Source organism: Helicoverpa zea, chromosome 16 (assembly GCF_022581195.2).
Source record: "Helicoverpa zea isolate HzStark_Cry1AcR chromosome 16, ilHelZeax1.1, whole genome shotgun sequence".
NCBI classification, from domain to species: domain Eukaryota; kingdom Metazoa; phylum Arthropoda; class Insecta; order Lepidoptera; family Noctuidae; genus Helicoverpa; species Helicoverpa zea.
The window spans coordinates 2,516,864-2,540,698 of NC_061467.1; the positions used below are offsets into that span (position 1 = coordinate 2,516,864).

A 23,835-nucleotide genomic window follows, 5' to 3' on the forward strand; every position below is an offset into this window, starting at 1 on the left:
AAGTAACTATCTGATGTCCCAGCTATAGGAAAGTGACAGGTTACACAAATATTATTTTAATACACATAAGAAGAATACGGATCGAATTCCACACTACAAACACATCCATCACGACACTTGTTTAAACAAATTCAAAAACCCCAATTAAATAAGGTGTCCGCAATAAAGTCTTCAAACAGATTGTAATTTACAGCTCAAGCCTGTCAGATCGTAGACGCGATGATGACATATATACTAATGTTCATATTGGCATTAGCCTGACCTTGTCACCGCTAGGAGTTGCAGAGGATGCGCCTGCGACGGTGACGTCACCACGAATTGGACGACTGTCCTTGAGCTTAGATTTACTTAAGTGTTTGTTTATTTTGAGTTTTGTAGGTAAAATAGCTGTTACTTTAATGATGTAACTGTCTTATCAGACATAAAATAATGAATAGTTTTACCCGGAGTAAGAATCTACGTGACTCCAATAAGTAAGGTTTAAATAAATAGGTCTACCTATTATCTGCAAAATCATCTAGTATTAACTCCACGGCAATGTTATCAATCATTCTACAATTATGGCCTTACTACAAAAACTTTAACCACTGTTTTACACTTGTCTAAAAAAATGTGGCTCCAAAATGAACCATATGTCAACGTCATAATTTGACATTTTTTTAGACAAGTCTTAAACTGACGTTAAAAAGTTTTTGTGGTAAGACGGTTATGGCCTTACTACAAAAACTTTAACCCCTGTTTTACACTTGTCTAATAAAATTTTGGCTGCAAAATGAACCATATGTCAACGTCATAATTTGACATTTTTTTAGACAAGGCATAAACTGACGTTTAAAACTTTTTGTGGTAAGACGGTTAGTGTTTAACGAATCGGTATTAAGGTGCCAGGTAACTTTGATTTGGCAGACAAGAACATTATCGAATAAAAGCTCATTTCAATTAAAATTCTGATCTTTACAGAATGTGTTCATAAAAGTGAACTAGCATTAGTGCCAAATGAAAAATACTTCACAATGAAATGGATGAAAAGAAACTAAGACGTGACATGAACAACTGAGGAAATAAATAGATAATTGGTAATGAAAAGGACGATTCCTATATAAATGATTGTGCAATAAAACTCTTAGCAAATACAATAACAGCTCTTGAATTAGCCTCGGCCTTCTATCCTTTAAACCAGTTAACTTCAAAAACAATAATTCCTTAAATCGTTCAATTTATGCGCCACCCACCATGTTAGCTCTACAATAACATGCAATAAAAAGTTACATACTTCCTATGACGTCACCACCGGTGAACATGAGATCAGTGTTAGCCATGTCTTAGCTTTGTCTAAGCAAACTTATGTTACGATCGTTTCCTTTTCCGTGCCTTTATTTATTTTAGACTGTTTGGATGTCTGGCTTTATTGAATAAGTACCTCAGATTGCTAGCTTAGAAGATCGTCTTGGCTAGGAATAGGTTCTGGGATTACATTGTAAATAATATTTACGGATTGCTGGGTAATTCTAAAATAGCTATATTTAAAGACTGAATGATTGCTGCTTAGTTATTACTGGTTACTCTTGCTACTGCTGATTCTAACATTCTAGGTATAGGTGATAGCACTAAAGTAGCCAATATTATGATAGACTAATTTACAAATAAAGCTTCTTTTGACACTGATTCAGGTAATGTAGAGATATATTTTTTTGAAGTTCGCAATATAACTAATTCCAATAAAGGTGAAAAGGAACCAGAAGTACCTCTATTAAAACAACACTTACTGACCTCGAAAACGGTATTGTAACAAACAAACAGTCTGCGGTTGATTCACCCGCCCACCAGCGTCCACCTGACTGATCGATCAGTCTCGATCAATTGTCAAGTGATAATGGATAGCTCCTTATAGCACATTATGTGGGTAAGTGTGAACATTAGGAGATTTGCAGTAGCTAAATAAGTCAATGGTATGTTTATCTAAGTCCTGATTTCCAATTTAAAATTTGTAAGTCGTCTTAAAGAATTGCTTGCTCCATAGATACATTAAATGAAGCAAATCCAAAGTACGTAGTTTTCTTTTAAATCGAGCACATTAATTCTATCAAATTCCTATATGATCTATAAGTTTTCTGTAAGTTCAAACTTGCGCATCCCCTGATCACCTGCTCTAAGGCGCATCTCTATCTGTACGTACTATATGGCTACATGACTACATGGCTGGCGGCCTAGGTCCTGCGCCGAACTGGTTTAGCCGACCGTGGGACGCGACCAATTGCATCTGTTGGTACTGGCCATGTTGCTGTTGCGGCAAAAATATAGGTGGGATGTGTTAGGCTTATGTTCGAAACAGAATACTTGGATTTTGCATACTAGAAATTTGTTGATGTAAATAAAGGTGATATGGTTGAGCCTGTTATTGATGAAACTATTGACATTAGAAATACTATAAGTCATAGTATTTCTAATGTCAATAGTTATCTTTATAAGTGAAAACACTTATTATATATATAAGTATATATTATATATAAGTGTTTTCACTTATAAAGATAAAAACTTGACAGTAGAGAAAACCAATATTTTCGCCTTTCTTATCGAGAATATTATAATAATTAAGGCGACAATATCGTTAATTAAAAGCTACTCTCTCGTCATTGTCAATAGTTGTGTGTTTTATAGGAATAGATCGGTCGCGTGCATGTACCGTGATCGTGAGTACAAAATCGAATGGCTGAAATATCATTGAGATGTCAATAATATGGTTTCTTATGCCATCGTTTGCTCTTGTAACACTGTATATCTGTATACTAACTGCTGACTCATTTTCAACATTGTTTTTGTTAATGGAGAAAATATTAAAACCGTTATACACGATATGGGTATATGGGCGATTTGCAATTTCAAAAAGCCGGGAAATTCCTATGAAACATGATTTATTTTGATGATACCAGCAGTTTAGTATTTTATGCAGAATACGATTGCAATCAGTCCTTGACTTGTGAAATAGAAGGAAATACAAAAATGTTACCAAAATAAGAGCCGATACAAAATGGAATTTTAGCCAAATTTCCAAAAAAAAAAGATCCTTATCTCAACCATATGAAGTTCTAATAGCCAGTATTTAACGCGTTTCCTAAAGAAGCGGAGTTATTTGGAGGATCAGTAAATAAAGTAAATTTTTTACTTCGCCTAATATGGTGCGCTAAATGCCTTATTATAAGTGTTTAGTTCCGCCCACAATCGGTTCTAACTTATGAGTTAATTTACCCAAACAGCAATCCATGACACTACCGAGGGTCAAATAAAAGTCGTTACTATGCTAGAACTTGGAAACTGTGTGAACTTTGCAATTATTTTGGATATATATATAGCACTGAATGACGATGAGGACGAAGTTTCAGAGATAAAGTAAGAGTAAATAAAATTCTAGCCAAAATAAGTTGTAGTCTAGTTTTGGCCATAACTTCTAGGAAAAATCGGGTATCAGCTTGTGTCCATAAAAATTGCATAGCTGCTATCCAGCATGCCTATACCCACTTAGCTTGCGCTGCGTTAAATAGGCTACAGTATTTAGTCCTAACGGAGTATTGATACATGCGCAGGATTAATTTCTGTTTCTGCGTACCCTAAGCGTGACATTCCATAATTCATACATAACTGATATGTGATGTAATGTATGGGACAATAGTATCTATAGCTACCTTCCTGTCTTTTCAACATAGTTCGTTCTGGATATGACTAACTTTTTCTTATGCCGATTGAGTTCTCCCTTAACAGTTTCATAATTTTGCCTTGTATTAATCATACTCTCTTTGGTATGCATAAAATTTTAAGTATGTTTTCAAATAATGGTATGAGTTCATTATTGTATAAGAAATCTGCAGCCACATCGTCTGTGTTCCGAGAAGCTGGCAGAGCGGTATGTTTTGGCGGACGCAACCCGACGCCTGCGCCCGCGCCGCTTGTTTCTCAAAACATTACCACTACATCTGACAAGAACGCACTTTCTAGTGGGAAACTGGCGTTGGGTGGCGGGTGTTCAATTCATATAAATAAATATTATAATTGAAGTCTGTGTGAAAACTGTTCGTACACTGTTAAGTAAACACTGAAAACGTTAGGGCAAAATTATTCGAAAGAAAGTGGGTTGTCTTTTATATATTGGGAGAACATAATAAAGTAACCTAAAGGTGTTCAGACAATCTAAGGTAAATGTTTCGAAATGATACCGTTGCATAAGAAATGACCCGTTCTGCTCAGCGCCCATCCTTAAATACCGCGGGGCCCGTCCCTTTTCCCAACGACCGACCTACCATTTACCATTACCTACCGCAGATATTACATACTTGGTTGTCTATAATAAGATAACCGTGTTATGAGATGTTCAAATGCTCTTAGTTTAAGTAGAAGGAAAGGTAGAATCAAGTTTTTTTATGTCGAAAAGTTCAGTTGATGGAAAAATAGATCAAGGATTTGAACCTGGCTCTTTTTTTGCCTAAACCTACTGCTTTCCTCTTTCGGATTTACTTGAGAACTACAATTACTACTACCTTCGGAGAACTCTACACTGCCCTAAAAGCCCTCCGACCGGTGGGTAGCCTTCACGGCACGTCGCGCCGCAGCTGGTCCGACACCGAACTGACCAGTGCTGTGCCTGCGCTCCGAGGGCTCGTATTGTTCGCTCAGAACTGGGACACGAATATAAGGCGTAGAACAAACAGGATTACATGTGAGTTACCGAAGATCTTAAAGGTGTGAAGTTTCCTTTTCAAAAGGTATTTTTGAATCCTACGTAAATATAAATCACCTATAGGTATGTAAGAATGGATTTTGGGAACTGGAACACAAACGTCGTCATAGGCTTCCACAGATATTAGGGATTCAAGCTACTTCTAAACATTTCATATTCTAAATACAAGACAGGTACCTACTTAATACAAAAAATATAAATAAAATAATGAAGCCAAAGCGACAGTTAAAGCAAACAACTTATCAGCATGCTTATTGTACAAGTTTACTTAATAACAAGAAAGTCTTCCCGAATCAAGACCATACCTACTTCCAATAGTATCTCCGATCGTCTACCAACCACGATCTCTTTGACAAAAGTCAACATTCAAGAAAAAAAGGTACAAGTAAGCGAATATTTATATAATTTACTTACTCGGAAAAATGTAAACACCAATGCTTTAAATCACTAAATTGTCCATTGTCCGTATTTACTTCTACAGCATCAAGCCGAATAACACTATATAAATCCTTCAGTTAATTGGTATCACTCACAAAAATCCTCTTCAAGTGACATAATAAAATATAAATTTTATTAAACACTTGCAGTACACGTAGAACAACCGTTTTACATAATTTTCTTTGACAGAATATCGAATGTTTGTTCAATGCGCCCGCGCAGTCCACAATACTCACTCACACTACGACAGATGGTTTATAAATGTTGGCGTAAATATATTAGTCATAAGGACAGGTTTCAGACTTTAGTGTCAAGGATTAGCTGGGTGAGTGACGTCATAAGGTCTGCCTTTTCTCCCCAGCAGGGACTGCAATGGTTTTAAAATTCCATGTTGGGACAACAATGGGACTTGAAACGTTAATATTCAACTGTCTACATAATTCTGTGGTCTCTGCAGATGCTTATGCGCGTTCAAGTTATATGAAGGTGACTTGGAGGTTCTTTTTTTATAAAAAACCTACTGTGAAATATACTTAAATGGTCTTGAAATAATAACAGATGGATGTGTTTTGTCCAGTGATTGTTGTGTGACCAACGTTTTGTTATTGTAATCCAATAAGATGGAACAAGTGATGAAGATTAAGCAGAGTTCGATTCTCTCACGGAAGATTTTTGACATGCTGCTGAAACGATGCTGCTTCGTAACAAACTGGCCATAACACACAGCCTGAGAATTGTTGGTAAACTTATACCAATTTAAGTAACGATAGACTTTACTTAAACATGTCACATTTCACTTCCCATGGAATTCTCTTTGGAAATGGATGCATACGGTGACACAGGCAAACAAAATACCAATACTAAACAATAAGTACCTAGAAGTGTGTAATCATCGTCTACACGTCACAAACACAATGCGAATTGTTTACACCTAACACAAATATAGGTTGGCATTTACCTTACAGGATAAAATGACGAGAATTTGATAAAATCACGTCTTTAAATTATTATTACTGATGACTTGACTGCCTCGTTGGTCTAGTTGTCGCAAGTGTGGCTGCTGAGCACGAGGTCTCGGGTTCGATTCCCGAGTCGGGCCGAAATCGCTTTGTGGGTTTTAGAAGACTTTCACAAAGCAGCCCGAAGCCTGGAAGTTGGTGATTGATTCACCCGTGCATCGGAGAGCACGTAAATGTCGGTCCTGCGCCTGATCTCTTTCCGGTCGTGTCGGATTGCCGTCCCATCGGGCTATGAGAGTGAAGGAATAGGGAGTGCACCTGTGTCTGCGCAAATGCTTGTGCACTATAATATGTCCTGCGCAGTTGGCTAATCTCCTTACATGAGAACAGCCGCCGTAGCCGATAATCGGCTAGGAGGACATCATCATCATCATCATCATTACTGATGACTTATATTTCGTAGAAGTTATTGCTAAATGTCAATAAGTTTTTCCTCATAAACTCAGAATGGATGAATCTTAATAGGTGAACCAAAACGAACAAAACATTGAATATAATGCAACTATTAAAGAATCTAGCAAACGATCCTGTCAATCTCAGTCAGCTAGCTATCACAACACTTAAGAAGTAATTAATCATGCCACTACAAAGGAAATGGCCAGTAAGTGAAGCTGAATGTTTATTACTTCAGAAGACATTGCCTGACATTGAGGAGATGAAGTCACGGCGTATTTCTGTCGCCAAGTCGTGGATAAAGAGCCCCTGTGTGATACACATTGTGATCCGACAGCGATTAGCAGGAAAACGATACAACTGTTATATGATATCGAGATCATTGATGACTCATTTATATGGAGTTGATGATTTGTTAGCGATGACAGCTCAACTCCAAGTTCTTATGAGTGTAAACAGTGTTGAGTTAAAACAAAGATCTACGAAAATTTTGATAAACTTAAAGCTAGATACGAAAGAATACCGGATATTCGAAGAAGAAGAAGTGTAAGAAAACACATAAACAGTATGAAAGACGACTTAAAAGAAACAGTTGGTATTGTACAACGCAAATCGAATCAACCAAAGCGAATGATCAAAGTGGCGGCTGATGATGTTTATCTAGATGAATTATTGATTATGAATATTTAGATTAGTATTCTTATTTTGCAAAACAAAATCCTGGTTGTGTAATATTTATCTCCAATCAGTATACCGTAAAATGCCAAAATCGAAATTAACTAAGTCCGAATTCTATTTTGGCAACTCGAAGGAAACAGGTTTGGGAATATAAGCGCTGATTATGAATATCTACAATATTTGTGTAGCAGATGACAAGACGAATGTTAAGCCCACTAGTAAGCCCACACCGGCAGAATTATATACAGTTTTTTTTCAATTTGGGAGACGATCCTTACATTAGATCAGTGGTTCTTAACCGGTGGTCCGCGGACCACTGGTGGTCCCTGGAGGCATTCCAAGTGGTCCGCGAAGCTTTGCTTCGCGACGTTGCTATCCATCTTACTTGACCAACAGAAAAAAATTAAGGTTTAAAATGTAGCCCTTTTACGTAATTTTGAAAAAATAATTAAAATTTCCCGCTCGCTTCGCTCGCGCATTCAGAAACTATATGCCCTCGTTTTTGCATTTCTCGACAAACAAAAAGTTAAGTACGTTTAGGCTACATTTTACGTAGTTTTGGTACAGAGTCTTAAAAAATAATCAAAATTTCCGGCTCGCTTCGCTCGCGTATTCAGAAACTGTATGCCCTCGTTTTTGCATTTGTCAACAAACAAAAAGTTAAGTACGTTTGGGATACATTTTACGTCCGTACGAGTTCGAAAAAAATTTCGCGCTCGCTTCGCTCGCACATTTGTAAGTAGAACTGAACCAAGAATTCGGAAGTTAGTTAAGAGAATGCAGTCACAAAAATCTCATTAAATTAAAATCTGTAGCTTTTTTTTGCTAAATAATAAAGAAATGAGTGCTAATTATAAAGTGTGCTTGTATTCTTTATCAAAGAACCCTCAATTTAGACAAACCAATGGGGTGGTCCCCGGCAAGACAAACTTTTGGTAAAGTGGTCCCTCATGACAAAAAGGTTAAGAACCACTGCATTAGATGAACACAAATGTTGTCATCTGAAGATTTTGTTTCCTTTTCTTTTATTGTTCATTATATTATTTAAAACCCCGCGTATTTAGTTTTAACTTAGTCTACGAAAAAAAAACAGTTGTAGAAGCAAAGGCTAAGAAGGACTTCAAGCCAATGTTTGAACTTTCGTATTTTTGAGAAAGGAAACATCAAAATGGGATAGAACTTTTTAAGTCTTCAAAACATACACCAACACAACCTTATAGAACACTTGAACATTGACTGGACAGATCGAATTTATTTATTTGGGACGACTCCTTATATTCGACATCAAGTTTTTGGCGCGAAATTTTTCCTCAAAACTTATTTTCTATCTTTTATACCAAAACCCATGTCTATGTAAAGCATAATATTTCTAAACTCACCAATGCTAATCGAAAACAGAGGCTGTGTGTCCTGCAAGTCGATCCAGGTAAGCAAAGGCTAGTGCGGTAAGGTTTAGCAAGACGAGCGCCAGTCGGGCGGGCGGGCGGTCGAGTGCGAGCCGCCGCAAATCGGCGCGGGGGCGCTAGATGAAACAATCGCTCGATCTGTGCACCATTGCGCCTACGCTTAGTCCTGCCACAGATGATGCGGTTTTTTGGACAAAATATTTTGCTATTTTCTGAAGTTAGGGCACTTTAGGTTTACTCAAATCTGAGCTGGAAAGACCTACCTGGCTGATTCAAAGACCAAGTAATACAAATCCGGATTCGATTCGTTAGACATCTTATAACTAAAATTCATGAATGACAAAATATAAGATTCAATAATGACATCGCCTACGAACCAATAAATACAAAACGACGTCTTGACAAAAAGTAGTATTTGAAGACATGCTGCAAGTATGTAGGTGGAAATGTACCTATCTACATAAAATGGCATTTGATGCAAGCAATAGAATACATTATGATTGTTTGTTTTGATATTATTGCCACTCACGTAGAGGCGCATAAACACAGCTATTAAAATAAAACATTACTTGTGATTGAACCAATGATGCCTCGATCAGCAGCTGATGTAGAAAAACAATCAACTCATATTTTAATGTTTGTCACTGTCATTACAAGCCACTTAAGTGTTCAGGAAAATGAGAATGAGAATAAACTGCTCAAGCTAACGAGAAGGAATTCAGTATTGCTGACAAAAATACTGTTATCAATGTGGAACAGCCAGCAACAAACAGTTTAATGAGGGTAATGACTGAAAATTAACAATTACTGAAAGTATTCGTTTGATAATAAGCAAGCCTTATTTGCGTAGATATCCGAAAGACAATTAAAAATTTAATTGCACGTACGTATAGTTTAATATTTCCTTGCAGAATATTTCGCAACACTGATGGGAGTATGGGTTCTAGTTTTTGCATAGTTTGGTTGGTGTTTCTTTCATCTGCAAACTGATAAACAGTTTGCTCCTCTACTGTCGCACGCCTAATACAATCTCCGGCGGTTCACCTGATAGCCGGCGCGGCGCGTGCGTCGATGAAGTCACCAGTTCGATACTAATGGCGACTCCTGTGCTGATGATCCCCTGCATCATAATTAGGGGCTGCACTGATTTTGTAGCTCATTTACTCACTTTTTGGGTCGCATGATGTGACCGAATCCTTCTTATTTTGATGAAGGTTCTCTTTTCATTCGATAATTCTATAATAATGGCAGTGTTTAATAGTCCTGATACTTAATCAATTTTGGGGACACAAAAATTTAACATTAAGAACATTTAGTTAATACCAAAAAGGAATGCGAAGTTTAAAAATAAATCTTGATGGAACCAATAGAGAAGAATTCATAAGTCAATGAACTTTAAAAAGGAGAATCTGTCAATTTTAACGACATTTTTGGATGGTATTTGTTGTGTATCCTACTCTATCATTTTCAATTCAAATTCAATTCAATTCAAATTTATTTATTTATCTTTTGTACACAATATCTTAATTAGGTCTTACATTTTAATTATTCTAGGTAAATAACATTTCGGTATTATCATCTACTTGTTTCTATGACCACTTAGCGCACTATGACTGCAAATAATAATTTCGATCTTTAATATTCCATACATAATCAACTTAATTATGTACTGATTTAACATAATGACAACATCAAAGAATTTAATGAAACATAATAATGGCGTTTTGGGTCCAATAAACCTTGAGTAAGAAAGAAATTTTATCATATTGGTTTTGTGGACCATGAAACCAAAATAAAGAATCTAGAATGAGAGTTTTCAGGGCTTCAATAAATGTCCGTCTTGCATTCTCCTCTCAAATCTTATAGTCATTATTACTTCTGTTCTTAACTTTCATAACCCTGAAATCCTTGCGAGTCCTAAGCCATTGGTAATGGCATTGCACCGACTGCACTGGGTGGGCGTGTAATGGCGCTAATGATCGTGCTAGACGCGTGATTGATTGCTTGCCCACTACCGATGAGAACAGATAACGATACTATTAGACCCGCAATGAAGGACGAAGTTGGTGCTACCACGTCACGATCATTTTTTATGTTGATGACTTTATGATTTCAAGGAATTGGAAGAAGTGTGCTAACCTAGCTAAACACGTTTGCTTATGATATAAAGGACAATTTTCGGAGATACAGTATTTTACGAACTGGTCTTAACATTTTTAGGCATACAAAGAAACCCCGAAAGAACGACTACGATCCAGTTTTTTTTTATCACTAGATCCAAGCAATATCGCACCGGGAATCAAAACAATCAATTAAGAAAAAGCCTACTGCACTCGTAAAAGCTAGTAATGTTGAGTGTGAGCATTACGAGCGTCGTGTAGCATGCGTATGCGCGTCAGGTATCGTCTGCTAATGGGCGTCGTGTACGCCGAGTACTGCCTGCCAGACCACCTGGCTGCAAAGCCTCACTTTGTTTACTAATAATAACGCGGTGTTTTTTAAGGGACTCATGTATAGGTCTTGGGCTATAGTATTTGTGCACCTAGCAATAATTGGATGAAGGGAGGGCGCCTTCCACCAGAGGACCAGGCCATTGATAATTATTTTTACTAATAGGCATCCAACGAATATTTTTTAAATATTCCTCCTTCTGTTTTTCCTAGCTTAACCTACTATTAAGTTCATGTACTCACGGCTTGCACTAATGACTCTATTACAAGCTGGGAGAGCGCGAAAGCTCGCGCAGGCGCACTGGGGCGGGAAGCGACACGCTACTTACCGCGGCGTGGTCAGTGATGGGCTCATCATTGTGCGCTTGTTATGTTGTTACAACATCTTTAATCTTGTAACGTTTGACGTCGACAAATTGATTTAGATACTAACATTATTATAAAATAGTAAGATTTAGAACCTTCTTGTAAAGTGATGGATGCTTTCTTTTTATTAATGACTTTAACAATTATTAGTGTACGTATGTGGTACAATGTTATGGCAATTAGCTTTGTATGTCGGTGTACTATGTAGTAGCTTTACTCATTGCGCTTTTACTTTATCTGCTTCTGATTTAGGGATGTTAGCAACTTATGTATTTCGTAATGATAGGTACATGATTGATGGATGTCATCCAAGAAATAGGTGCTGGAAGGACGATATTATGTTATGTAAAATTGAGACATTTCGTCAACAATAATTAATCAGGTCCAACAGCTACGCTATAAACAGTCGTACAAAGAAACACGAAGAATGTCACGTCCACCAGTCTGTATCAGTAGATGAAGCGAGCGCAGGCGCGTACGTGTCACACGCACCGAGTTAGACGCCATGCAGTAAACAGGGCTAATTAATTGTAATGCCTAATTAGGACAATTTGGAGTTAGACTCTCGTTACTAATAGCCTGGTAGGATGCAGACTGTTAAATTGTGTGTTTTGTTAGTAGGATTAGTTTGATCCCAAATGGGGTCAACATCGTTGAACGAATTTATGTTTACAAAACAAAAACTTAAATAAGGTTGTTCTGTGAAGCTGAAGAGTAGTCGTTACCTTGCTTAGACAAATCACCAAAGTTGATTTATGTAACAAGAAGGTGATGAAGAACGATGTATAAATCTCATTCATAAAAATATTTTTTTTCATTGCAAAACAGACTGCATTATCAGCATTTCAACTAACTAAATGATTAACTTGAAATGGTTAAAACATAGAATCTCTCAAAGCAAAAATATACGTTTGCCCTTTGGTAGCCCTTTCCCACAACCCAAGTCAACATATGCAACAATATAAGCAAATTGTGCGATAGACACGTGCGGTGATACCGCATAACAATTGCGTTAGACATGACGCTTCGTTGCGACACACTCGTCTGCGGCCCGGGGTGCTCCGGCTGCGAGCACGTCAGCCGCATTGTGCAAAACCTTACTGATAGCTTGCATATCACTAACTATCAATGTGTTGTTGATAGAGAACATAATGCCAATTACATAATTGTTGCATGAACTACAAAGCTTGAGGCAACTTCTCAGTTGAGGCAAAGTAAGGACCACGAATGAAAATTTTTCTACTTTCACAGGTATTGAAACTGTTAATTAACTTCAGTTTAAATATATTATCCAAACTTTTGGCGCTGCAGCCAAATAAAGAAAGAAATTACCTCATTACAAGACCGACAATACGGTTGAATCACAGCATGCAATGAATATGTCACGGTCAACGTGTAACCACTCGATATGCACACAGACAGACGAACAAATATTGCAAACGAAACCTACACTTTAAGGCTGCTTATACAACGTGATTCATGTGCCTATGTAATATAGAAAAAGAAGGTATTGGTAATTCTATCGATGATACCATTAAAACCGTAACCACCAATGGCTGATGTTTCAAGTCTATAAAATACTTCCACGCAAAACTAGTCATCTGATGTCGCAATCTTTAATTAATTTACAAAAGGAAAAACAACTTTAAGCCCAAGTTCAATTTGTGGTCAATAAAGAGAAGGCAAGATGAGAATCAAGGAATAACATCAAATACTCCAGAACAAAGTAAAGCTATCCTGACAAACAACTTGAGGAATAATTGCTACATTCCTAGTTTTTGCAGTTGACCGAGACCACACATGGAAACCAATTGGTTCCATCTGAGTGAATGTTCTAAACGTGCAAAATAAACAACAGATACAATATTTGAACAAAAGGGGAGCCTTGGGTTTGAGAATCATGATGTCATATACGTCGTGTATGGCTTGCACATCACACGTGTAATTATTTTAATTGCTGCTTTTTTCTTAGTAACAATTAACGGGCATTGTTTCGGACGTAGGCAGCACTTGAAGAGGCTTTGACTTTGAGAACTTCTAATTTATAAAATCGTTGAGTCGTAGCCAACCTCATCTCTGATGACTATGAGTCAGGAGAAGCTTGAATATTTCATGACCAAGGGCATGCAACAGCGCAGTCGTAAAACAAATGTTTTCAATAAGGCTTTCGATAGAGTCAACCAGACGTTGGATTACTTAATACAACAATTACACTATTGCCATAACATGTGTGGTTAGTGGTTACTACTGAAGGACTTTTAATATTGCGACTTATAGACACAGAAGTTATTTCAATAGAAAAGTGATTGCATCTTTGTTTTTCATTTGTACGTTCATTGATGTTAAGATGTCTCCCAAAACATTTTCAGATTCAGTTTCATTCATAACAAGGAAACTTTTATTATTATTTTCAATAATTGTTTTATTAACTGGTTTAATAATGGCTGCGTGGGAACAGTGTTATTCAACATCGCGTAAGATTATTTCGAGAAACCAGAACCTGATTGCAACTCGGCGCGGGCGCAGGTACGCTATGTACGCGCCACATTAGCATGTATTATACCTATGTCCTCTGCACTTTTTTACATGTATGTTTTTTTATTAGAGATATGGCTTTGGTTGTGAAAATAAGTTCATGTTTATCTTAATAAGTCAGTTAAAAGGTGATCAATAGGAAATCGATAACGCTGGTTTGGTAACTGTGCTCATAGTAAGCCGTTTATACTTACTACCTATATAACGTAAACATAATTCTTATAAGTATTTAAAGTCATCATCGATGTTATCATAGCAGTAGAAGCGGATGACGATGGTGCCGGCCGTCTGAGTAATATGTTGTCATTAACATTGCCGAATCGTTTTGATTCTTATGAATACCTACCTAGATATTTTTAATTGTTGCGTTCTGTGTACCTGCGCGTTTTACGACTTTCATCCCCCCATTCATCACCAACATCTTGTTGTGCAATACTGTTATTTTTTCGTTGTTTATAAAGATTATAAAGTTCATCAATTTGTAATTAGGAAACCTAACCAGGCCAAGAAAACTGGGTTGTGAAGGTCAGGTGGGCAGATGCACTATGTGAAACTTTGGTAGGTACAGGTTTTGTTCCTACAGTTGTATCACACTGGAAGCCGAAGCAAAATAGGGAACAACAAAATACTGAATCAGACCTCGAAGATGACTCAGAGTTAACTCTTAAAGGCAGACAAACTAGCATTGTGTGTCTCCCAAATTGGTGATAAACACCACAACGAGTTTATTTAGGATCACACCGGCCGAGTGTCCGACAAGCATACTGCTACTGATGACAAACTATAGGAAACACGGGCTTAGATAATGGGTAAGTTATGAGCCCAAGATTATAAAGAACAGGAATCCAAGAAGCAGGTGTGCAAACAAGAACATCCTACTGGCGCACACCTAGACGCGAAGATATTTGTTATGATCACAACACATACGGGACAAAGCCGACGCATTCCACCGGCACAAACACCAGCGCGTACGCAAACAATCACAAACATTCGATCTCTGTACATCCACATTACTCATCAACACTTACTTCACATTAACTTCAAAGATAAATGTGGACGTATGTCAATGAATGCGTCAGCCTACCTTAATATATGCGTGGACACGTTTAAAAAAATACAACTGTCAAATAGCTCGAGTGGTAGCGCTCAGCTGAGCGAAACACGAGATTTAATATAAAACTGAAGTCAAAACTTACCTGTGTGAGCACAGCCACCGGCCGCTAGCACACCTCGCCCGTTATCATTTAAATTTAAAACAATCGCTCAAAACTTTGATATCTTCCAGTGCACAGTTTAATTTCCACCTTTACGTTAATTATAACTTATAATAACAGTTAATAAAGCTCACGTGTTACTGCAAAGCGTTAGTGTTAGTTTTTTGAATAGAGTGTATTCGCGAAGTCGTTTCGTTCGTGTCGGCCGCTCGGTATGCACTTTTGGGGTCACTCGGGGTCGATTGGTTTTATTGTGTTTTTTCGCGTGGTGCCGCTTCGAGCATGCGAGCTGGGTGTACGTGGCGTGTGGCGCGGTCGGCGTCCGAGCGATCACTGCGGCCGCGGACTGACCTGCGCCGGCTTACCAGCCTGCCGCGGGATGCGCGCGCGCACCTCCTACTCCTCCCTCAACCCTCTCCCGCAGGCTTTCGTGCCCTAGAGATAAAACACTTATCGAAACGCGTTCCGAGAAAGCGATGCCACAATACACACATACGAGTCTAATTAGTCTAAGTGTGTTATTTATTTGGATGCGATAAAAGCCTGTTCTTCGACAGCTAGCGTTTGTGGCTACGTGTAACGACCCACATAGTTTGTATATCTGTACCTTTACTATTTGTCACTGGAGTTTTGATCACAGGAAAAGGCCGCCCGGAATGCAATCGATACACTTAAGAATCCAATTGGACCACATAATAAAAACAATAAAGATAGTGATCAACTGATGAAAGTAATGATTTATAAGACAATAATCTCCACAAGATAAATGCTCGAAGAGATAATCTTTAACACAATAATGTATCGAAAAGTGGTCGTGGTTGCACAATGGCCGGTGGCAGCGATGAAGCCGATACTGGACAATGACAGGCCAGTGCCATTGTTGAAAAACCGGAACCAACCGCTGATCCGGCTAAACAATTGAATATTGCGAAGAAATTGGGTTTCTATCATTTGTTTTCTGATTTTTACGCGAACTACAGAGTACAGACATTATCAGAATTTATCGCAGAGAAGAAGAGGAACACGCAGTGACAGATGGTTATCAGTTATTGATGGCGCGAGGTCAACATTTGCGCGGTAACGGGTCTTTTTATTGTGGAACTTGTTTTGTTTTGGTCCTCTCTTTGCATCGCCTTTCTTGGAACGAGAGGTTATTGCTTTACACCCACTTATCCTTAAGGAATATCCACCGATGCTGAATTGCTGATGTTTAAATTCTCAAGCAGAAACGTTCAAATTGCGAATAACGTCCGTTTAAATTAGTGTTGATCTAAGATCCCGTAGAAGGCGGTTCCAGGGTGTTACATAACGCGCACAGTCACATGGCCTCGATATGCTCCATAAAAATTCCAACATTACGGCCACTAGATACTTGACAACTGCCATAATGGACCGTTTGAATTTAAGGAATTCGTCCGCCGTGTAATATTGTTTATGGTGTTGATTTCCATACTCACCTGGAGGAAAAATGTTTAATACAGCTTAATAGTGCTTGTTTTCGATTTAATCAATCAATCAAACCCTGACCTAGTGCAAGACAGCCTAAAAGGGAGATCACATTTCTAAGGCTTTGGTGCCATGTTAAACTGTTTGACATGATAAACTAGTAAGTAAATCAGACTTAGAAGACACGATGCCTATTAGGTATTTTTAAAAACAAATCATTCATTTAGGTACTAATCGACATCACAACGAATGTGCTTGTAAAATTACACAATGACCTACTCCTAGAACACATTTTAGCTTCTCAATGAGAAACAGCAGAATTTGAAACTATGCAGTGATTTCCTAAAAGGAAAGTGCGTAGGTCTTGCTCGTAAAGGCTAACCTTAAGCCTAGGCCATCGAAACTTGCTCAGCATCCACATCCCACAGTCCGTGCTGAACACGGTGACATCACCCGGGTCTGATCATCGCCCACCCATCCTTGCTGCACGATCGGTTTTAAACATCACGTAATATTTGCGGTTTCTCGATCTTATTTTATTTCGAAGTACCTATTGTTTGTACAAGTGTTATTATTGTGTGGTGTTACAGTAACCGTTAACTAATGATTAGCACACAATGTCGCCAAGTTCATGACTTTTCTGTTTAGCCAGAAATATATAACACAAAAATAAACCTGAAAGTACCTCTTCTGAGAAAACTGAAACAATAAAATGCTGTACCAGGTAAACCAGGATGCCGCCAAACCCATATTGAAAATGTATGTCCAAATTATTGAGAGGACTATAAAACGAAAATGTCTACATAATTGCATACATTATCCTATTCACAAATACATGTATGTAACAGGTTTCCTCCAAATGACCTTGTCAACTTGTGTGGCGCTACAAGCAGCCCTCTGTTTCATTCAGCTCATAGCCAGCCTTCATAGTAACTGCCTATGACCCACTAATACTAATTACCGCACGCGGCTAAAATAATCGCTATTTGTTTTAATTCAAAGGAAACGCCTGATACTTTATATTCATTAGAAGCTGGAAGCAGTCACTTACTGAGGCAGTGATTATTGCGCCTTTAAAGGCAGTCTATGAGTGTTCCTACAGTGTAATCTCGGAGTTCTTCACTGCGTCCCTAGAGTCAATCGGGGTCAATTGGAGTCTAGGTCAAAGAGGAATCCCATTTTGCTGTAAGAGTATTGGGTCTTTTTGATACGGAAGACATGTGTCGTCTTGCAAAGATAGTTTCGTTCCGTTTTTTTCTTGACCAAACTGAAATATTTCATTGATAGATAAGTTATAATTTCACTTTATGCCTGATGTAGCTATCAAGATATTAAGAGCTAATAGAATCTTTGCATTATCAGTTGTAATTTTGGCAATGATTAGGGTGCTTATTTCCAGCAATGGACGTCTCTCGACTGAGGTGATGATTGATGACCTTTTTCTCCCAATTAAAACGCCGCAATCAATCACAAATGTTGTCGAGTGTACCGAACTGGTCAAGTACGAATGAATCAGCCGAGCATCAATAAACTGCGCTTGTAATGACAATGTGCATTAAGAGCAGCTTTATTTGAATACTTGCTTGTCTTGGAGGACCGTCACAACCTCAAGCCAGGGTTGCGGAATATTTTCACAGAAACCTCGTCAAAACAGAAGAAAGCAAGATTCGTTTCATTTCAATGGTAATATATTATTATTAGAAAAGGAATTCTCAACTCTACTATTCTACTTACTAACTCGTAACTACTAACTCGACAGGAGCAATTCAGAAGATTATTAGAAACTTCCTCGTGGGGATAAAAATCCAAAAAAACACCGAAGAATAATGAAATGAGTGCAAATTCTGTAGACATGTAGGTATTGTAAAGTAATCCGATTATAATGTAGTACCTAAAGTAGCTTCAAGTAAACAAGAGAACCTTGTGGGCGTAGCTACTCATAGGAAAAATAATTAAAATGTTATGACAACTGGCTCCAATGGTCTCAGATCGTTATCTTCCGCAGATTACCTACTGCATGCAATAAATACGCAAATATCACAATTTTATATGATTAGAGGAAAATTGGTTCGATCTGTCATTATTATATTGCGTTTATGTAAAACTGCTCTGATTTATGGCTTGGTCTTCAAGGTAAAAACAACACACGATGAAGGATATCGGAAATGAAGTAATCCTTAACAAGACTTCTAGTCCTCTCGGCAACAGCTCCTTTTTGCTCTGAATTATTATACTTTAAAGAACATAATCATAATTATTGTCTAAAATAAAGTAAAGTGCGCTTTCTTCCCAGGCCAGCCCGCAGTGCTGCGCGGGCGCAAGTGACGTCACGCATTAGCATCACAATCGTGGTGCAGCACGCATTGTCCCGCGCGCCATACGCAAACAATACGCACGCATGATTTGATTTACAATTAATTGGGCTATTTCTAGAAATTAACAATCATAAAGAAATTGTAATTGATAAGGTTTTCAGATAATAATATAATGCTGCAATACCTATTACCTAGTATAAGCTAGGGTATGATCTCCTAGCCTTCATCAGAAATAAAACGTCAATTCGTATCACAATTACTTCTTGTATTCACTTTTTAAAACACAATTTAATATCAATCGTAAGAAAACATAGTTTATCAGTCCACGAAGGAAGCGCGCGCTCTATCTGTCAAAATCTTCCAAGGGTTGTCCTCACAGTAGAGGTAGTGTTGTCCGTATAAAACTAAATGATTTAGTATACTACGGTAAATATAGTATAGTTCCTTAATGTATGAAAAGAGAATATAACATACAGAACAATAAATAAGTCACAGGATAATATTAGTCTAACACTAGTAGGTCGGCTTATTCTTAAGCCGTGTAGCGACGGCTTAAGAATAAGCCGTGTAGCGACGGCTTAAGAATACATGTGTCGCTACCCCCTTCTTCCAGTGGGTGTCGTAGAAGTCGACTAATGGAGTCAAAAATGCACCGAACACCATGCGAGAGAAGGAAAACTCGAAAAAAACCCTCTATCAACCCGTCTGGCCAGCGTGATAGCAGTAGGCTAAATACCTCTATGAGCAGAACGAAAAAGCCACGGCCCCTAGTTCCCGGCAGTCCCGCTATTCCCGGTCACGGTGGCGACCGTGGTTACGGCGGGACAGGGGGTGCGAAGAATCTCCGGGTTACGGGAGGCCACCAAACACAACTTACTCTTGCGACGTACAACGTCCGCACGCTGCGGCTTGACTCGCATCTGGCGCAACTCGAGGTGGAACTTGGGAAGATTAGGTGGCATATATTATAGTTCGGCCATTCAGAGAATGCGTTCCTGACACGTCGCGATTGAACTGACGACGTAACTTTGCAATGGCGTTGCAGTTACGATAAAAATATTTTTGCTGGTTGTTTACCGTTTTAACAATTGAGGAGCATTAAAACAACATTATTATATCAATAATCAATGAATGTTATTACGTCGTCAGTTCAATCGCGACGTGTCAGGAACGCATTCTCTGAATGGCCGAACTATAGGGTTATGTGAAGTTCGAAGAGAGGGGGAGGACACCATAACCCTCGAATCAGGTCACCTAATGTACTTCCGAGAGGGAGACCAACAATCCCAAGGTGGCGTTGGGTTTCTGGTAAATAAGTCCCTAGCTGATAACGTTGTGGAGGTGTCTAGTGTGTCGAACAGGGTAGCGTACCTTATCATAAAGCTCACCGACAGGTATAGCCTCAAGGTAGTGCAAGTGTACGCACCGACCTCGACACATTCAGACGATGAAGTGGAGGATATGTTTGATGATATATCAAGGGCCCTCCACTTCACTACAAAGACCCATTACACCGTTGTCATGGGGGACTTTAACGCTAAAGTGGGAGTACAGATTTGCGGCGAATCGGCAGTAGGATCCCATGGATTTGGAAGCAGGAATCATAGGGGGCAAATGCTCGTCAACTTCCTCGAACGCGAGGGGCTCTTTTTGATGAACTCCTTTTTCAAAAAGCAGCCCCAAAGGAAGTGGACGTGGCAAAGCCCCGACACTATGACTAAAAATGAGATTGACTTCATCATGACGAACAAGAAGCACATATTCAGAGACGTCTCCGTGATCAATAGGTTTAATACCGGGAGCGATCACCGACTTGTCCGAGGCTCTCTGAATATCAACTTCAAGGCCGAACGTTTCCGTCTGATGAAGGCCAGGCTCCGACCAACACTGCTCCAAACCATGACAGGATCTGAAACGTTCCAGTCAAATCTGGAGAACCGATTTGCCGCCGTGGAAACCACAACAGACGTTAACCAGAACCATGAATATGTGGTTCGGATTCTCAGGGAGGAAGGTTCGCGATTCTGTAACATGCAGCGTAAGGGCAAGAAATCAAAGCTTTCGGAAGAGACATTAGGGCTTATGAAGAAACGACGTGAAAACCCGCCTGTCACTTCGTCAGCTAAGCGGGCTCTAAACCAAGAGATCAACAAGCACGTACGACGCGACCTCCGGTGCTCCAATACTCTTGCCATTGAAAGAGCAATTGAGCTGAATCGGGGGTCAAAGGTGTTCGTACAATCTCTTGGAAGAAGCCACTTGACGAAGCTGACCACAACAAGTGGAGAAGTCGTTTCTTCGGTGCCGGCAGTCCTTTCGGAAGTGGAAAATTTCTATGGCCGGTTATACGCATCGCATGCATCTCGACCTGATCCCGGAAATGAGGATTCTAGAGCCACATTAACACGCCATTTCACCGAAGACCTGCCAGAAGTCAGCAGTGGCGAAATCGAGATCGCTCTGAGACAGCTCAAAAATGGAAAAGCCCCTGGCGAGGATGGCATTACAACAGAGCTTTTAAAAGCAGGAGGTAAGCCCGTACTGGGGGAGCTCCAGAAGCTTTTTAATGCCGTCCTGTTTGAAGGGAGAACTCCAGAGGCGTGGAGTAGGAGTGTTGTCGTCCTGTTCTTCAAAAAGGGAGACAAAACCCAGTTGAAGAACTATCGACCCATTTCCCTCCTAAGCCACGTATATAAGCTGTTCTCAAGAGTGATCACGAACCGACTTGCGCGAAGACTCGACGAATTCCAACCACCGGAGCAGGCTGGATTTCGGAGCGGATACGGCACCATAGACCACATCCACACAGTGCGGCAGATTATACAGAAGACCGAAGAGTATAATCAGCCCCTGTGTCTAGCATTTGTGGACTATGAGAAGGCCTTTGACTCGGTTGAAATCTGGTCTGTTCTGGAGTCCCTGCAGCGTTGTCAAGTAGATTGGCGATACATCCAAGTGATGAGATGTCTTTACGAAGCCGCTACAATGTCCGTCCAAGTACAGAATCAGCAAACAAGGCCCATACCGTTGCATCGAGGAGTGAGACAAGGGGATGTTATTTCCCCGAAACTGTTCACTAATGCAATGGAGGATATGTTCAAGACGCTGAACTGGAAAGGACGCGGCATCAACATCAATGGCGAACACATCTCTCACTTGAGATTTGCTGACGATATCGTCATCATGGCGGAAACGCTGCAGGACCTACAACAGATGCTGAACGACCTGGCTGAATCTTCTCTACGCATCGGCCTACGGATGAACTTGGACAAAACCAAGGTCATGTTCAATGAACATGTTCTACCGGAACCGATTGCGATACACGGCGCCGTTCTCGAAGTTGTTCGGAAATATGTATACCTCGGGCAGACATTGCAGTTAGGTAGAAACAACTTTGAGGACGAGGTGAATAGGAGAATTCAGTTGGGTTGGGCTGCATTTGGGAAGCTACGTCGAGTCCTAACATCGTCGATCCCACAGTGCCTAAAGACAAAAGTCTTCAATCAGTGCGTCCTACCTGTCATGACTTACGGAGCCGAAACGTGGACACTGACGGTACGGCTGGTCCACAAGTTCAAAGTCGCTCAGCGGGCTATGGAAAGAGCTATGCTCGGCGTTTCTCTGAGGGATCGCATCAGAAATGAGGTAATCCGTCAGAGAACCAAGGTCGTCGACATAGCCTACCGAATCAGCAAGCTGAAGTGGCAGTGGGCTGGCCATATTAGCCGAAGAACCGATAACCGTTGGGGTAAACGAGTTCTAGAGTGGAGACCACGCCTCGGCAAACGTAGTGTAGGACGTCCTCAGGCACGGTGGAGTGATGACTTGCGCAAGACGGCTGGCAGGAGCTGGATGCGAGAAGCCGAAAATAGATCTCAGTGGCGTGCACTTGGAGAGGCCTATGTCCAGCAGTGGACTGCGATAGGCTGATGATGATGATGATGATGAACACTAGTAGGTAAGTCTTGTTTCAAAAGTCCAAAGACAAGGCATGAACTATCTCCTTTCAAGCAATGAACATGACTGCGGCCTATTTCTCTCACTTTTACGGTTGTCTTGATGTGAATAATATAATCATTTAATTTCCCATCGTTTTATTTTACTGCTACAAGATTAAATTAAATAAGTTACGTCATTAAAACTGGGCGGGCTCGCTTGTTTAGTTTACGACGCCCTATTAGTCTAATAGGTAGAGAAACTTTTTTAAGTACCTAACTTAGGTTATTAGAAAATACCTCTACGACCCCTGGATCGAGAATTCGAGACGTTGGATGGACCTTATGCAAAGAAGCTTTGACGGTGGACATGATAACTCACGATGGTATCTACAAATCATTGGTAGTTTGCAAAATTTTTCTGTGTTATTTGTAAACTAATTAATAAATAATAAAATAAATGTTTTATGGGCAAAAAAAAAATGCAATTACAAAGGAAGCCTTGGCTCTTGAGCTAGGTGAGACCAGGAGCCAGTGTCTTCACCCGTTTTTTAGAACAACACTAATTGGTAGTGATATGTAAATAACTGCAGTTGAAGTGCAGTAAGTAACTTATGTTTTGTGTAACGCTGCGCCCGCGCACCTGTGCGACCCGCTTTGTTATGACATTCGATCCAGAGTCGAATCATGTTGAAGATTATTGTCGTTATGTTACGTTTGTCGAGGCTGAGAATTTTTGATAATGACGTGTAAGTAGTAAGACAGGTATGTATGTATTGATGTAGACCGGTACTCCACAACCCCTCACCAATCTAACTGAAGACGAGTTAGTTATAGTTATCGGCACGGATAATGAGCTCTCGGCGGAAGAGTGGGGATCGCTTTGCGCACCGTACACTTATGGCAATAAA

The 23,835-nt window shown here is 39.5% G+C and overlaps 1 protein-coding gene across 6 annotated transcripts in view; it reads right to left on the minus strand.

The window, feature by feature from the left end:
- Positions 1-15,558, minus strand: part of LOC124637665 — a 72,564-nt gene extending 57,006 nt beyond the window's left edge. For 3 of the 6 annotated variants that reach the window (XM_047174282.1, XM_047174278.1, XM_047174279.1), the window contains exon 1: positions 15,211-15,558. The gene's annotated coding sequence lies outside the window, so the exon portion shown is untranslated. Of the gene's footprint in view, positions 1-5,143; positions 5,295-8,636; positions 8,658-15,210 lie in introns of those variants that run through there. The other 3 variants (XM_047174283.1, XM_047174281.1, XM_047174280.1) reach the window with 3 other exon arrangements.
- Between the last annotated feature and the right edge of the window lie 8,277 nt (positions 15,559-23,835).